Source organism: Macaca fascicularis, chromosome 2 (assembly GCF_037993035.2).
Source record: "Macaca fascicularis isolate 582-1 chromosome 2, T2T-MFA8v1.1".
Lineage (NCBI taxonomy): Eukaryota > Metazoa > Chordata > Mammalia > Primates > Cercopithecidae > Macaca > Macaca fascicularis.
This window is the reverse complement of record NC_088376.1, coordinates 151,147,793-151,163,331: the sequence shown is the minus strand read 5'-3', so window position 1 is coordinate 151,163,331 and position 15,539 is coordinate 151,147,793.

The window sequence follows — 15,539 nt, the reverse complement described above, 5'->3', positions numbered from 1 at the left end:
CTCCGCTGCCCGTTGTGGCCATGGTGGCATATCTGGTGTTGCTGCTCTGTTTCTTGCTTCTAAGTTGTGGGTTTTATGTTGTAACTTTGTCAATTACCTGGTCCAGGTTTATAATATTGGGGTGGTTAAGAGTCTTCATGATACTCATCTCTCTTTCTGGAGAACAAGGCCAGTCTTCATAGAGATGATTTGGAGGACAACCTAGATCCCAGTTAACCTACGCTGGTCCAGTTCCCTGGGGAATGGTGTTTATGATCTGTTCATTTAGTATTTACTTGTGAAGTGAGGTGGAGACCAATCCCTGCTTTATGGTACCTCCTTACTACGCTGCCGCAAAGGGAAATGAACAAGCCAAGGTTGCCCCGCCTGCACCTAGGGCTGCACAGCTCCTGAGGCCCGGCCTGGGATGACGCTGTTGAGGGCTCTCTCTGTTCCTGGTTTTTGTTCTGGTGCCTGAGGCCCTTTCCCTATGGTCTTTTAACCCAGCCCCACTGGCTGAGCCTGGAGCCCCAAATTCTAGAGAATAGATGTCAAGCTGTACCACAGGTCACGGGCCAGAAACAATTCTGGCCTTGTCCAGTGCCAGTGAATGCCAGGTCTGAGGAAGGCACCTCTTCTGAGGGATGGCACTTCTAGAGGGGGTGGATGGCAGCAAGATGGGGAAGACAGACTCTGAGGGGCCCTTTGAGGACTCAAGTGGGGTCCACAGAGACCCTCTCTCTGAAGTTTAAACTGCCATTGGGTGGAAGGAGATTCAGTATTGACTTCTGGTGGACCCTCACCCCCAAAGTGGATTTTAAGGACAGCAGCACACTGCGTAGACAAGAAGGCCCATGCCGAGCGCGGTGGCTCATGCCTGTAATCCCAGCACTTTGGGAGGCCGAGGTGGGCGGATCACGAGGTCAGGAGATCGAGACCATCCTGGTTAACACGGTGAAAACCCGTCTCTACTAAAAAATACAAAGAAATTAGCCAGGTGAGGTGGCAGGCGCCTGTAGTCCCAGCTTCTCGGGAGGCTGAGGCAGGAGAATGGCGTGAACCTGGGAGGCGGCGGAGCTTGCAGTGAGCAGAGATCGCGTCACTGCACTCCAGCCTGGGTGACAGTGCGAGACTCCGTCTCAAAAAAAAAAAAGGCCCACAACACCTTTACCCTCTCTCCAGCCCGCTTCTTGCTTCCTGGTTCTTCTATCCTGGGGCAAAGGGGAATTTTATGTTTCTCTTTTCTCTGACTTTTGGCCCTGCTTGGGCAGCTGAAAATGACAAGTAAAAAATAGTGGCTTGCTTTGAGCCTTCTTTGGTTTTGCAGGAAGGTGGAAACTTTAGCAGATGGGGAGGGACAGGTGGGGACCCCAGGAGGAAGGGACGAAACTCTGATGGTGGAGTGCTTCCTATTCGGTTGTTTCTTCCCTTCTCAAATGAGTTATATGACATGAAATAGTTGAATTCTTTTCCAATGTTGACACTGAGATGTTCTCAGCCTGGAATCCCGTGGCACCATGAACTGGGTTGTTTGGGGTTCAGGTGGTCCAGGAGTGCCTCTTCATACGTTGGTAGTGGCATCTTCTGGACACTTTTCACTTAGGGATTTTCCATCACTTGTTCCAGTGAAGGATGCTCCCTGGGGTTCTGAGTTAGTCACTTTTTAGTAAGTCTTTTCTTTCACAGGGAAAAAATATTGTGGTGAATGGTATTGTGCACTGATAATTTTTTCTTGAGGTCTGTAGGGTTCCCTGGGTAGAAGGACAATGACCCGACCATCGTGGAATAGAGAATAGTGCTGAGGCAGTAGCGTCCATGGCAAGTCAGTGGTACCCCGGGCCCAGGAAGACTTCTGTGACTGTGTAGGGGTACAGGCCACGAAAGGTTTTCAGCATCTACTTCTCCCTGAATATTGTCCTAAAGGCAAAGTCCATGACTTTTATATTGCCTTCTCTATGACTAGATGGGTTTGTGGCTTTAGCTCTGGATGTGTGATGTTCTTTAAGTGACAGTACTGCAGGGCTGACAGAATCTGCCTGAAGTTGATCGGGGCCTCCCCCGCTGCCCGCTGTGGCCATGGTGGCGTATCTGGCGGTTTAGCTGTTGTTGTGGTGCATCATCATATAAGTTGTTTCCGCCTTGCCAATTACCTGGTAGAGCTGAATTATATTTGGGCGGTTGAGAGTCTTCATGATACTCATCTTTCTCTCTGCAGAGCAAGGCCAGTCGTTTTAGAGATGATTTGTAGGACAACCTGACTCCCAGTTAACCTATGCTTGGCCAGTTCCATGGCGAATTGTGTCTACGATCCGATAATTTTGTGTTTCTTTGTGAATTGATGTGGAGACTGATCCCTGCTTTATGGTACCTCCTCACTACGCTGCCGCAAAGGGAGATGAACAAGTCAAGGTTGCCCAGTTTGCATTTAGGGCCGCACGGTTTCTGGGGCCAGGCCTGTGTTGACACTGGAGGGGCCTTTCTCTCTTTGTGGGTTTTGTTTGGTGCCTCTTGCCCCTTCCTTATGGTCTTTTTACCCACCCCAGCTGGCTGATCCTGGAGTCCCAACTTTTAGAAAAGAGATGTCAAACTCTACCACAGGTCATGGCCCAGAATCAATTCTAGCCTTTTTTGGTGCCAGTGGACGCCAGGCCCGAGGAAGGCACCTCCTCTCAGAGGGCTGGCACTTCTAGAGGGGGTGGATGGCAGCAAGGTGGGGAAGACAGACTCTGAAGGGCCTTGGGGATCTCAAGTGGGGCCCACAGGGACCCTTTCTTTGGAGTTGCAAACTCACATTGGGTGGAGGGAGATTCAGTATTGACACCTGGTGGACCCTCACCCCCAAAGTGGATTTTAAGGACAGCTGCACACTGGGTAAACAATGGGGCCCACAACTTTTTGCCCTCTCTCCAGACCTCTTCTTGCTTCCTGGTCATGCTCTTTTGTAGGGAAGGAGAGGCTTACCTGACTTTCTCTGACTTTTGGCCCTGCTTGGGTAGCTGAAAATGACAAGTAGGAAATTCTGGCTTGCTTTGAGCCCCCATTGGTTTTGCTGGGAAGGGGGATATTTCTGCTGATGGGGATGGATAGGCGGAAACCCCAGGAGGAAGGGGTGGTGCTCGATGGTTGAGCGCCTCCTCTTCTCTTATTTTTTGTGTTCTCAAATGAGATATTTGCCATGGGATAGTTAATTTCTCTTCCATTGTTGAAACTGAGATGTTCTCGGTCTGGAATCCCATGGCACCATGAGCTGGATGGTTTGGGGTTCAGGTGGTCCAGGAGTGGCTTTTCATACATTGGTAGTGACATCTTCTGGACACTTTTCACTTAGGGATCTTTCATCACTTTTTTCAATGGAGGACACTCCCTGGGGTCCAGCGTTAGTCACTTTTCAGTAGGTCTTTTCATTCGTAGGGAATACAATTGTGGTGAATGGTATTCTGCGCTGATAATTTTTTCTTGAGGTGTGATAATTTTTTCTTGAGTCGAAAAGCAGGGATCCGGACACCATGGAATAGAGAATACTGCTGAGGCGGTATACGTCTATGGCAAGTCAATGGTACCCCGGGCCCAGGAAGATTTCTGTGACTATGTAGGGGTACACCCAACAAAAGGTTTTCAGCAATCTGCTGCTCCCTGAATATTGTGCTAAAGCCAAAGTCCATGATTTTTATATTGCCTTCCTCATTGTGTAGGATGTTTTGTAGGTGTGGATGTGTGATGTTCTGTAAGTGGCAGTACTGCAGGGCTGACAGAATCTGCCTTAACATGATCCAGGCCTCCTCCCCATCCTTGATGTGGTGGTGGTGGTGTATTAGGTGGTGCAGCTCTTCTCCTCTGGCATACTCCATTACCACCTAATTGTCAAGGTGACTGCCTTGTCAATCACTTGGTGGAGGTGAATGATATTTGGGTGATGGAGAATTTTTATGATGCTCATCTCTGTCTGGAGAGCAAGGCCAGCCTTTTTAGAGATGATTTGGAGGACAACCTGGGTCTCAGCCTATGCTGGACCAGATCCCTGGTGGATGGTGCCTATGATCTTACAGTTTTGTATTTCTTTGTCAAGTGAGGTGGAGGCCGATCCCTGTTCCACAGTACTCCTAACTATGCTGTTTACAAGTCCTACCTCTCTGCAAACTAGGCTAAGATGCATAGCACCACTGTGGCTAACTAGGCTAAGGTCACTAACTGTTTCTGACAACACCTCAGCTGCCAAACTTTCTGGGCCTGGAGGCCCTTCCCTTTCCTGGTTATAACAGACTGGATCCCTGACCTATTGCCCACTTCACAGGGAAGAAGCAGAATTGTGGACACATGGACAGACTCGTGGTGTCTCCTGGTGGGGCAAGCCTGGGCACCATGGCTGCAGGCACAAACAGGGCAGAGACTGGGGCAGGGCCAGGTGCTGGGGGTGGGTGTGAAACAGAACTCCCATGGGCAAAGGACCTGGCCAGCTTGGTCTCCCTAGGCACAGCTGGACCCCTGTGGGCTGCCATGGCCACCTTTCCCCAGGCAACGCTGTCCCCACACGGTTGGGCGCCCTCAGCAGGTCCTGTGGCTCCCGGACACACTCAGCACCTTCAGATATCTCAGGGGGTCCCCTCTGCTGTGTCCCCAGTGGCCTCGCATCACTGGGCCCAGCACAGATTCACTCCCCTGAGCCTCCCGACCTTCGCATGGGTCCTTTGGAGCCCTGGGTTTTGGAGTTTGTCCTCCCTAAGTACCGCCTACCCAGACATGGCTGCCCCAGGACCACAGCTGATCGAGTGTGGCTGTGTCCCCTGGGGGCCACCCATCAAGGGCACATGCAACAGGCACCCCAGGCACAGTGGCCTGGCCTGCCTGGGGCTGACCCTTAGGGTGGGGAGAGGGCATTAACTGGGCAAGAGAGACTAGTCTATCAGTGCAAAAAACTCCCAATAGAGATAGCAACTAGGAAGGAAATACCAAGAAAAGTGATGATGGAAGATGGGGGTAACCATACTGCAGATGGGGTGCTCAGGGAGGGTATTTTAACATGCTTCCCAACTGACAGAAATCATCTTTTAAAAATCCTGCACATAGCTCAGGCTCACCAGACAGACTAACTCCTAGTACTTGGAAATGAATTAAAATCTGGCAGTGAGCAAACAAACAAACAAACAAACGGTTTTGGCTGGGCATAGGAGCTCACACTTGTACATCCTGCACTTCGGGAAGCCAAGGCAGGAGGATCGCTTGAGCCCAGGAGTTCCAGACCAGCCTGGTCAATAGAACAAGACCCTATCGCTACAAAATATATATTTACAATAAGAATTTACCAGACATGAAATTCAGACCGTATCCATTCTAGGCCCCAGGATATCACTATGACCAATAAAAACGATCTATGGCCTGGCACTCAGCAGGTGCAGGTCAATGTGGACAGATTCTTTCCCCCCGTCAGCAGGACAGGAACATCTTCCCTCTCCAAAAGGCACCTGCTGAGGATCCGCAGTTCTCTGGAATTACGCTGGGCACCCAGATGTGTGCACCTAAGGCCATAGGACAGTCAACATGGAGTGTACTCGAAGACACTTTACTTTTTTTCGAGAAACACTCTTAGGAATTTACTTTAACCCACTTCCCACCTCATAGCACATGAGGAGAGGCAGACATTTTGACCTCAGTAAGACATGACAAATGACATTAGTTGGACCCCACAGCAACCGGTTACTTTTGTAGAGAGAAAAATTATGCTCATTGGCTTCAGGTGAAGACCGCTAGATCCAGGCCAGCGGATTTACAAGTAAGAGTCAGCAGCCCTGGGCATTTTTGGCAATGGCTCCAAACAAGCCCTTTACCATGCAGGTAGGTAAACCCCAGAACATACAGACGCCCCTTACAATGCGCAGGTGGAGAGGGGACGTGACGGAGGGAGTATGAGCTTAGGAAACAGACTGGGCTTGAATTTCACTGAGCTTTTGGCTGTGGACCCATGGGAATGTGGCATAGCCTCGCTGAGCCTTAGTTTCCTCCTGCATGGAATAGAGAAAGCAACAGTACCTGCCTCATTCAGTTGGCATGAGGATCTAGAAGAGTGCCCACATGGATTGTCCCAGTTGAAATGGGCTGACCTACACCTAGAGGAAGCGGCAGCTCTGGAGCACTTTGAACTGAAAGTGTGGAGCAACCTTGGCCACTTGCAGCCTCTGCTCAGCTGTATGGCATCCTCCCTCCTAAAAAGACCTGGGGAGATGAGCGAGCCCCTGGTCCCTGGCTGCCTTGAAGATGACCACAATGTAACTTCATCCTTTCATCCTGCAGGGCCAGGCTTCTGGTCAGAGGCTACCCTGTAAGCATCTGTAATTCAGTTGTTGCACAGCTGGACAAAGGTGTGAGGATTGAGTGGGAAGATGCCTGTAAAGCCTGATCCAGGAGCAGCATCTCAGATTCTGGCTGTCACTCTTATTAGCTGTCATCTATGGCAAGCACCTGGTAGTAGCCTGGCACATCATAGGCACTCCAAAAATGGTGGCTTTCATTATCAGTATGATCACTGGCCATGTATTACACAATGCTGCTTTTCTTAGCATCTGTCAACTAGAGTGGAGAAGATGGTCAAGGTGTCTGATTCTGACAGCAATGTGGGCACTTCCCACATACCTTCATGGTGGGATTCATGGACTTGATTCATTGTGTCCTTTCCTGGCCTAGTCTATGAAAGCTAGAGAGATGGCTGAAAACATCTGACCTCTTTCTGCACATAAGGAAAAGCCCGGGTATGTTCCTGAGCTGTGTTTCCATCTAGAACCTGAGATGGAGGAAGGAATGGCTTCCAACCCCTTCTCCCCTACCCCTTCCCTCTTTATCTCCCCACAGTCAATTAACGAACTGCTCATTTTGTCCATACTCCTGGGCTGATACTGAAGGAGTGGCAAAGAAGGATGTGATGCCCGCCTTGGGTTAGGTCAAGACTTGTAGGCATGAAGAGAGAGGAGACTGGACCAGACCAGGACTAAGAAGCCTGGCTGAGAACCAGCTGTGCCACGTAAGGGGCTCTGGGACCTCAGGCCAGCCGCTTCCCTCAGAGCCCCAGTCCTCCCAGTTCTGAAATGGGGGTGGTGAGAATGCCCGCTGCAGTCATGAGGCTTAACTGAGATGCTGTAGAGGGGAATTTAAATCAGGGATGGTTGTGCAGATGCTAGCCATTACTAAACAAGGGAAGTGATAGTTGTGTAACAATGATCTAGATTATATTTTTAGATGTCCTCAGTGTAGGAAAGTGGAGATGGAGGAGGCTGTAAGATTCAGAGGAGGGAGGAGGCATCTCCATGGAGGAAGCTTCCCTCTCCTGCCCCACCCAGAAATGCCATCAGGGAGGAAGACGACATCCCTAGAATAGGTACTGTTTGCTTTGGACACAGAAAGAAATTTAAAGTCTTCCCTCTAGATTGTCACCCAGGAACTAAACAAGTACCTCATCTTAGCGTCACCCCACACCACCTAGCAGTGCCTTAGACAGGTCCTTTGTTCAGCAAATGTTTGAATGGCAGAGTCAGGACTGAAAGCCGGTGCTCCTTCCCCGAACCCCACAACTCCTTGCCATGCTGACTGCCCCGTGAGTGGGGCAGGCATTCAGACAGGCACATCACAGCTGAGCATATGATGGATGGCTAACCCTTGGACTTTCTGGGAGGCACAATTTGAGTGGAGTTTTAGAAATAGACTCACTCGGCCGGGCACGGTGGCTCAAGCCTGTAATCCCAGCACTTTGGGAGGCCGAGACGGGCGGATCACGAGGTCAGGAGATCGAGACCATCCTGGCTAACACGGTGAAACCCCGTCTCTACTAAAAATACAAAAAACTAGCCGGGCAAGGCGGCGGGCGCCTGTAGTCCCAGCTACTTGGGAGGCTGAGGCAGGAGAATGGCGTAAACCCGAGAGGCGGAGCTTGCAGTGAGCTGAGATCCGGCCACTGCACTCCAGCCTGGGCGACAGAGCGAGACTCCGTCTCAAAAAAAAAAAAAGAAATAGACTCACTCACCCTCTGAGCTATACTTTATCTTGCTGTTGCATTCCAAACATGAAGTCACCACCACCTGGAGAAGCCCTCCCTCCTAGGGCTCGCTGTCCTAGTTGGCAGCCCTGACAAACCAGTTCTTGCACAAGATGATATAAATTTTGAAGGGAAACCAAAAATTCCAAGAGTGTATCTGATGCTTTATCCCTCCTCTCCAGGCCAAAACCGCAGGATGGCCGGAGGCAGAGGCGACAGAGTTGCCTTTGTCTTAATACTGCCTTTCCTAACTTTTGACAGTCCTGACCTACTGTATCGGCAGGATGGCCCTGGTGTAGCCAGCAAGACTTTGCTGATGAATCTTTTTTTTTTTTTTTTTTGAAATGGAGTCTCGCTCTCGTTGCTCAGGCTGGAGTGCAATGGCATGATCTCGGCTCACTGTAACCTCCACCTCCCGGGTTCAAGTGATTCTCCTGCCTCAGCCTCCCGAGTAGCTGAGATTACAGGCATACGCCACCATGCCCAGCTAGTTTTGTATTTTCAGTAGAGATGGGGTTTCTCCATGTTGGTCAGGCTGGTATTGAACTCCCGACCTGAGGTGATCTGCCCGCCTCGGCCTCCCAAAGTGCTGGGATTACAGGCGTGAGCCACCGGACCCAGCCTTGCTGCTGAATCTTAAGGTCCTGGCAGAGGCAGCCCCAGGCCACCCATTTGTCTCCTCTTGGCTGGCCACAGTCAGAGAGCAGCAAACTGCATTTATTTTTGAGGTCAGGATGGCAATCTTGGGAGAAAACTTTTAATAAGCAGAGTTGGTTTGGTGCAATTGAGGGAGAGCAAGTTCCTGGTGGATGTGGTGCACAGGGAAGATGCTGGCTTTGATGTTGAGGTAGCCTCCTCCCGAGAAGCAGAGCATGTCCTCACACTGGGTGTTCCAGGCCACACTGTTGGCATTTGGTTCCCGGGGGACAGGGACGGTGGGGATCCTGTGAGAACCACCCTGGGCTTGGGCAGCGCTCACACATTTCAGCCCAATACCCTTTTAAAGACTGAATCCCACTAAATTGCTTACAGTGGGATGGAGGGAAAAGGAGGAAAGGGAACCACAGAAAAATGAACAGAGGCAAGTCCTTCCATGCATCTGCGTGTTTTTGGAATTTTTCAGTAAGCAAGCATTACTTTTGAAAAATGTTCTCCTGAAATATGAATTCCTATATAGAAAGTGGAGAATCAGCAAAGGGATTCCACTTCTATTACAGAAGAAATATACATCTCTATACACAGAAAAACGTTTACAAGAATATGCTTCAAACGATTAACAGTGTTTCTGCGTAGGTAGAATTGCATAATTAGAAAATCTTTTTTGTTTGCCTGGATTTGTTTTGTCATTAACATCTGTTGTGGGTTTTTTTTGGTTTGTTTGTTTGTTTTTGTTATGAGATGGAGTTTTGCTATTGTAACCCAGGCTAGAGTGCAATGGCGCGATCTTGGCTGACCACAACCTCTGCCTCCAGGGTTCAAGTGATTCTCCTGCCTCAGCCTCCCGAGTAACTGGGATCACAGGCATGCGCCACCATGCCTGGCTAATTTTGTACTTTCAACAGGGATGGGGTTTCTCCATGTTGATCAGGCTGGTCTCAAACTCCTGATTTCAGTTGATCCACTCGTCTCAGCCTCCCAAAGTGCTGGGATTACAGGCATGAGCCACTGCGCCCAGCCCATCTATTGTGTTTTATAAGAAAAAAAAAAAGGGTAAGATTTGTAAGATTTGAAAAGAATATCTTGCATTTGCATTTACAGTTCACACATTGTGAAAATAGAGCTTTCCTGGGAGGCACCCTGGGTACCTCGGTTTTCTGCTCGGCCCTGGAGCCCCAGGGACCAGCAGATGCTCACGGCTTTCTACCTAGGATATTTTATAATGTCTGAATCTTTTAATAATGAGCATGGATTGCTTTTATAATGAGAAAAAAGCAATATAGCTGTTTCATGTGTAGTGGGAGGGGCAGTGGAGAAGAAGAAAAGCCAGCAGGCAATGTCGCAGCTGGAAATGCTAATGTCTCCTGGCAGGGCTGAGAATCACCTCCCCTAGCCTGCTACACAGCCAGCAGTGGGGATGGTGGAGCACACACCCTTCCACACTTGTATGGTTCTAGACTCAGACAGATTCACATTTGGGGCCTGCTACCCACCCCCACCATAGGTGGAAGTTGAGGCTGGGGAGAGAAGAAGTAACATTTTGGGCCCTGTTTTGTGCCCAGCACTGAGCTAGGTACTATGGTATCTTGTTTATTCCTGTAGCAATTCTGTGAGGGGCAATTACTAATTTCATTTTAGAGAAAAGAAATCAAGGTTCAGAGAGGCTCACTAACTTACTTAAGATCACACAGTAAGGGATGCAGGCAGGACCCAAGCCCAGGTCACCCTGAAGGCTGTGCCCTCTCTTTCCCCTGAACCGTTCTACTTTCTCAGGGACCGAGTGAGTTGAGATTGACGGGAAGTCACCTCTGGGCTAGTGGTGGCCAAGTGTATTAGTCTGTTCTCATACTGCTAATAAAGACATACCTGAGACTGGGTAATTTATAAAGAAAAAAGGTTTAATTGACTGAGAGTGCCACATGGCTGGGGAGGCCTCACAATCATGGTGGAAGGCAAATGAGGAGCAAAGTCATGTCTTACATGGTGGCAGGCAAGAGAGTTTTTGCAGGGGAACTCCCATTTATAAAAGCATCAGATCTCATGAGTCTTATTCACCACCATGAGAACAGTATGAGGAAAATCACCCCCATGATTCAATTACCTCCACCTGGCCCCACCCTTGACACATGGAGATTATTATGATTCAAGGTGAGATTTGGGTGGGGACACAGTCAAACCATATCATTCCACCCTTGGCCTCTACCAAATCTCCTCACATTTCAAAACCAATCATGCCTTCCCAACAGTTCCCCAAAATCTTAACTTGTTTCAGCATTAACTCAAAGGTCCACAGTCCAAAGTCTCATCTGAGACAAGGCAAGTCCCTTCCACCTATGGGCCTGTAAAATCAAAAGCAAGTTAGTTACTTCCTAGATACAATGGGGTACAGGCATTGGATAAATACACCTGTTCCAAGTGGGAGAAATTGTCCAAAATAAAAGGACAAGAGGCCCCATGCAAGTCTGAAATCCAGTGCAACAGCCAAATCTTAAAGCTCCAAAATGATCTCCTTTGACTCCATGTCTCATATCTAGGTCATGCTGATGAAAGAGCTGGATTCCCACGGCCTTGGGCAGCTATGCTCTTGTGGCTTTGCAGGGCATAGCTACCCCACCCCCACCCCATCCTGCCTGCTTTCACAGGCTGGCATTGAATATCTGTGGCTTTTCCAGGTGCACAGTGCAAGCTGTCAGTGGATCTACCATTCTAGGATCTGGAGGACAGTGGCCCTTTTCTCACAGCTCTACTAGGCAGTGCCCCAGTGGGAACTCTGTATGGGGCTCTAACCCCACATTTCTCTTCTGCACTGCCCTAGCAGAGGTTCTCCATGAGGGCTCTGCCCCTGCAGTACAACTCTGCCTGGACATCCAGGCATTTCCATACATCCTCTGAAATCTAGGCGGAGGTTTCCAACCTCAATTCTTGACTTCTGTGTAACCACAGGCTCAACACCATGTGGAAGCTGCCAAGGTTTGGGGCTTGCACCCTCTGAAGCCATAGCCCAGGGTGTACCTTGGCCCCTTTTAGCCACTGGAGCAGCTGGGATGCAGGGCACCAAGTCCCTAGGCTGCACACTGCAGGGAGGCCCTGAGCCTAGCCCGCAAAACCATTTCTTCCTGCTAGGCCTCTAGGCCTGTAATGGGAGGGGCTGCTTTGAAGGTCTCTGACTTGCCCTGGAGACATTTTCCCCATTGTCTTGGTGATTAACATTTGCCTCCTCCTTACTTATGCAAATTCTACAGCCAGCTTGAATTTCTCCCCAGAAAATGGGTAATTTTTCTATTGCCTCATCAGGCTGCAAATTTTCCAAACTTTTATGCTCTTGTTCCTCTTGAACACTTTGCTGCTTAAAAATTTCTTCCCCTATATAACCTAAATCATCTCTCTCAAGTTCAAAGTTCCACAGATCTCTAGGGCAGGGGCAAAATGCCAACATTCTCTTTGCATAGCAAGAGTGACCTTTACTCCAGTTCCCAATAAGTTCCTCATCTCTGTCTGAGACCATCTCAGCCTGGACCTTATTGTCCATATCACTATCAGCATTTTCGTTAAAGCCATTCAACAAGTCTCTAGGAAGTTCCAAACTTGCCCACATTTTCCTGTCTTCTGAGCCCTCCAAGTCTCTAGGAAGTTCCAAACTTTCCCACTTTTTTCTATCTTCTTCTGAGCCCTTCAAACTGTTCCAATGAGGCAGGAGAATAGGGCCTGGAGGCAGGGAACATAAGGCCAATCCATGCTGACTTCTTAGAACTAAATCAAATGGAAGCACTTCAGCAATGACAGAAATGTGAATGGCTGGCCAGGTGCGGTGACTCACGCCTGTAATCCCAGCACTTTGGGAGGCCGAGGCGGGTGGATCATGAGGTCAGGAGATCGAGACCATCCTGGCTAACACGGTGAAACCCTGTCTCTACTAAAAATGCAAAAAATTAGCAGGGCATGGTGGCGGGCGCCTGTAGTCCCAGCTACTTGGGAGGCTGAGGCAGGAGAATGGCGTAAACCCGGGAGGCGGAGCTTGCAGTGAGCTGAGATCACGCCACTGCACTCCAGCCTGGGTGACTGAGCGAGACTCCGTCTCAAAAAAAAAAAAAAGAAATGTGAATGGCTTTGTAACTTCACTTCATCCTCTCCATTTACACCATTTACACTTTGTAGCTTCACATTCATCGTCTCCATTTACATAGCCCACACGCTCCAAGTAACATCCTCTCCATTTACACTTTGTAACTTCACATTCATCCTATTTACGTAGATGACATACGCCAAGTAACATCCTCTTCATTTACATTGGACACACTCTGAGTAAATGACTTTGTAACTTCACTCCATTCTCATTTACACAGAGCACATACCAAGTAACCAAAGGGAAACCTCTAGAGTATCAAAACCCCAGAAAACTCTGTAATGGGGGCTCTTGAGCCCTGATGCTCAGGCCCACTTCCCACACTGTGGAGTGTACCTTCGTTTTTAATAAATCTCTGCTTTTGCTTTCCTTGCTTTGTTTGTGCATTTTGTCCAATTATTTGTTCAAGATGCCAAGAACTGGCCGGGCGCGGTGGCTCAAGCCTGTAATCCCAGCACTTTGGGAGGCCGAGGCGGGTGGATCACGAGGTCAGGAGATCGAGACCATCCTGGCTAACATGGTGAAACCCTGTCTCTACTAAAAATACAAAAAACTAGCCGGGCGCGGTGGCGGGCGCCTGTAGTCCCAGCTACTCGGAGGCTGAGGCGGGAGAATGGCGTGAACCTGGGAGGCGGAGCTTGCAGTGAGCCGAGATCGCGCCACTGCACTCCAGCCTGGGTGACAGAGTGAGACTCCGTCTCAAAAAAAAAAAAAAAAAAGATGCCAAGAACCTGGATACCTTCCATCAGTAACCTCTGCCTGTCACCCAGTTCCAAAGTCGCTTCTACATTTTCAGGTATCTTTACAGCAGCATCCCACTCCAGGTACCAATTCACTGTATTAGTCTGTTCTCGTGATGCTAATCAAGACATACCCCAGACGGGGTAATTTATAAAGGAAAGAGGCTACTGACTCATAGTTCCACATGGCTATTCACAATTCACAATCATGGCGGAAGGTAAAGGAGGAGCAAAGTCACATCTTACACAGCAGCAGGCAAAAAGTGCGTGTGCAGGGGAACTCCACCATCAGATCTCGTGAGACTTATGTACTACCACGAGAACAGCATGGGGAAAACTGCCCCTATGATTCGATTATCTCCACCTGGCCCTGCCCTTGACACTTGGGGTTTATTACAATTCCAAATGAGATTTGGATGGGGACACAGCCAAACCATATCACCAGGTAACCCCTTGTAATTGACTGAGGCTGCTCCCTACTCCAGGCCCCTCCCACTATCGATTTTGCTGTGGAGAACAAGGAGGAGCCTAGTAAGGGGACCGAATCTTCCCATAACATTGGGAAGCCCTGTAGTAGTCGAGGTAACCAGTCAGGAGGGGCTCCAACTTTGGGGGGAACTTCATTCTGGAAAACCAGCCCTGACCACCTACAAAGCCCTAAAGAGGCAAAGAATGGTGTAAGCCCAGCAGAAAGCCAGCCAGGCCCTGGGCATGGAGCCTTTGATCTGTCTTCTCTGGTGACATGCTTCCTCAAGCCACAAGGCTGAATGATACGTAAACGCCCATGTCCCCAAAGATCCAAGCACTTCCCATTCTACTGGCTCTTCTGGCATTCCTGTGAAGTAAGCAGAAGGCCGGGTTTGACCATCTCTTTTCCCCTTTCAGATGACAAAACTGATCGTTTCCTTCCTGCACTTTAGGTGTGCAGCAGGTGAAGCTTACTCAAGCTAGAGTGCAGTGGTGCCATCATAGCCCACTGAAGCCTCCAATTCCTGGCTCAAGCAATCCTCCTGCCCTGGCCTCCTGAGTAATTGGGACTGCAAGTGAGTGCCACCAAATCCAGCTGATTTTTAAAAAAATATATAAATGCGGTCTTGATTTGTTTTCCAGGCTGCTCTTGAATGCCTGGCCTCAAGCAATCCTCCTGTCTTGGCCTCCCAGAGTGCTGGGATTTCAGGTGTGAGCCACCATATCCAGCCCAGCTTTAGACTTTTAAAGAAATTTTAATAGTATTTTACACCACAGTGATTCCTTTTTTTAAAAAGAAATTTATGTCCCTAGCATGTAAAGTAAATATCACAGTGATTCCTAAAGAATTCTTCCCTTTTATCACTTCCAGTAGGGCTATGTGAAACCAAATCTACCTCTGCTTCCAAGAAAGATGCCGGGCTGGCCTTCTCTCAAAGTCTTTCCAAACTTTTCTTGGCATTGACTTAGACACCCTAGGAATCTGACTTGAGAACATTTTTTCATTAAAGAAAATCTCTCAGGAAGTAAAACCTCCTAAATGATTACTGAGTTGACATAAATCTTATGTATATATTCTTATCAGAAAAAAAGTATCTTCATTTTGTGGGACACCAATTTATTTATTATTATTATTATTTTTATTTTTATTTTTTTTGAGACAAAGTTTCGCTCTTGTTGCCCAGGCTGGAGTGCAATGGCGTGATCTCAGCTTACTGCAACCTCCGCCTCCCGGGTTCAAGTGATTCTTGTGCCTCAGCCTCCCTAGTAGCTGGAACTACAGGCACGTGCCATCACACCCAGCTAATTTTTTGTTACTTTAGTAGAGATGGGGTTTCACCATGTTGGCCAGGCTGGTCTCGAACTCCTGACCTCAGGTGATCTGCCCGCCTCAACCTCCCAAAGTGCTGGGATTACAGGCATGAGCCACCGTGCCCAGCCATGGGACACCAATTTATGTTTTAAGTCACTAAAATTATACAAGCTGGCCAGGAATGGTATCTCACACCTGTAATCTCAGTACTTTGAGAAGCCAAGGAAGGCAGATAGCATGAGT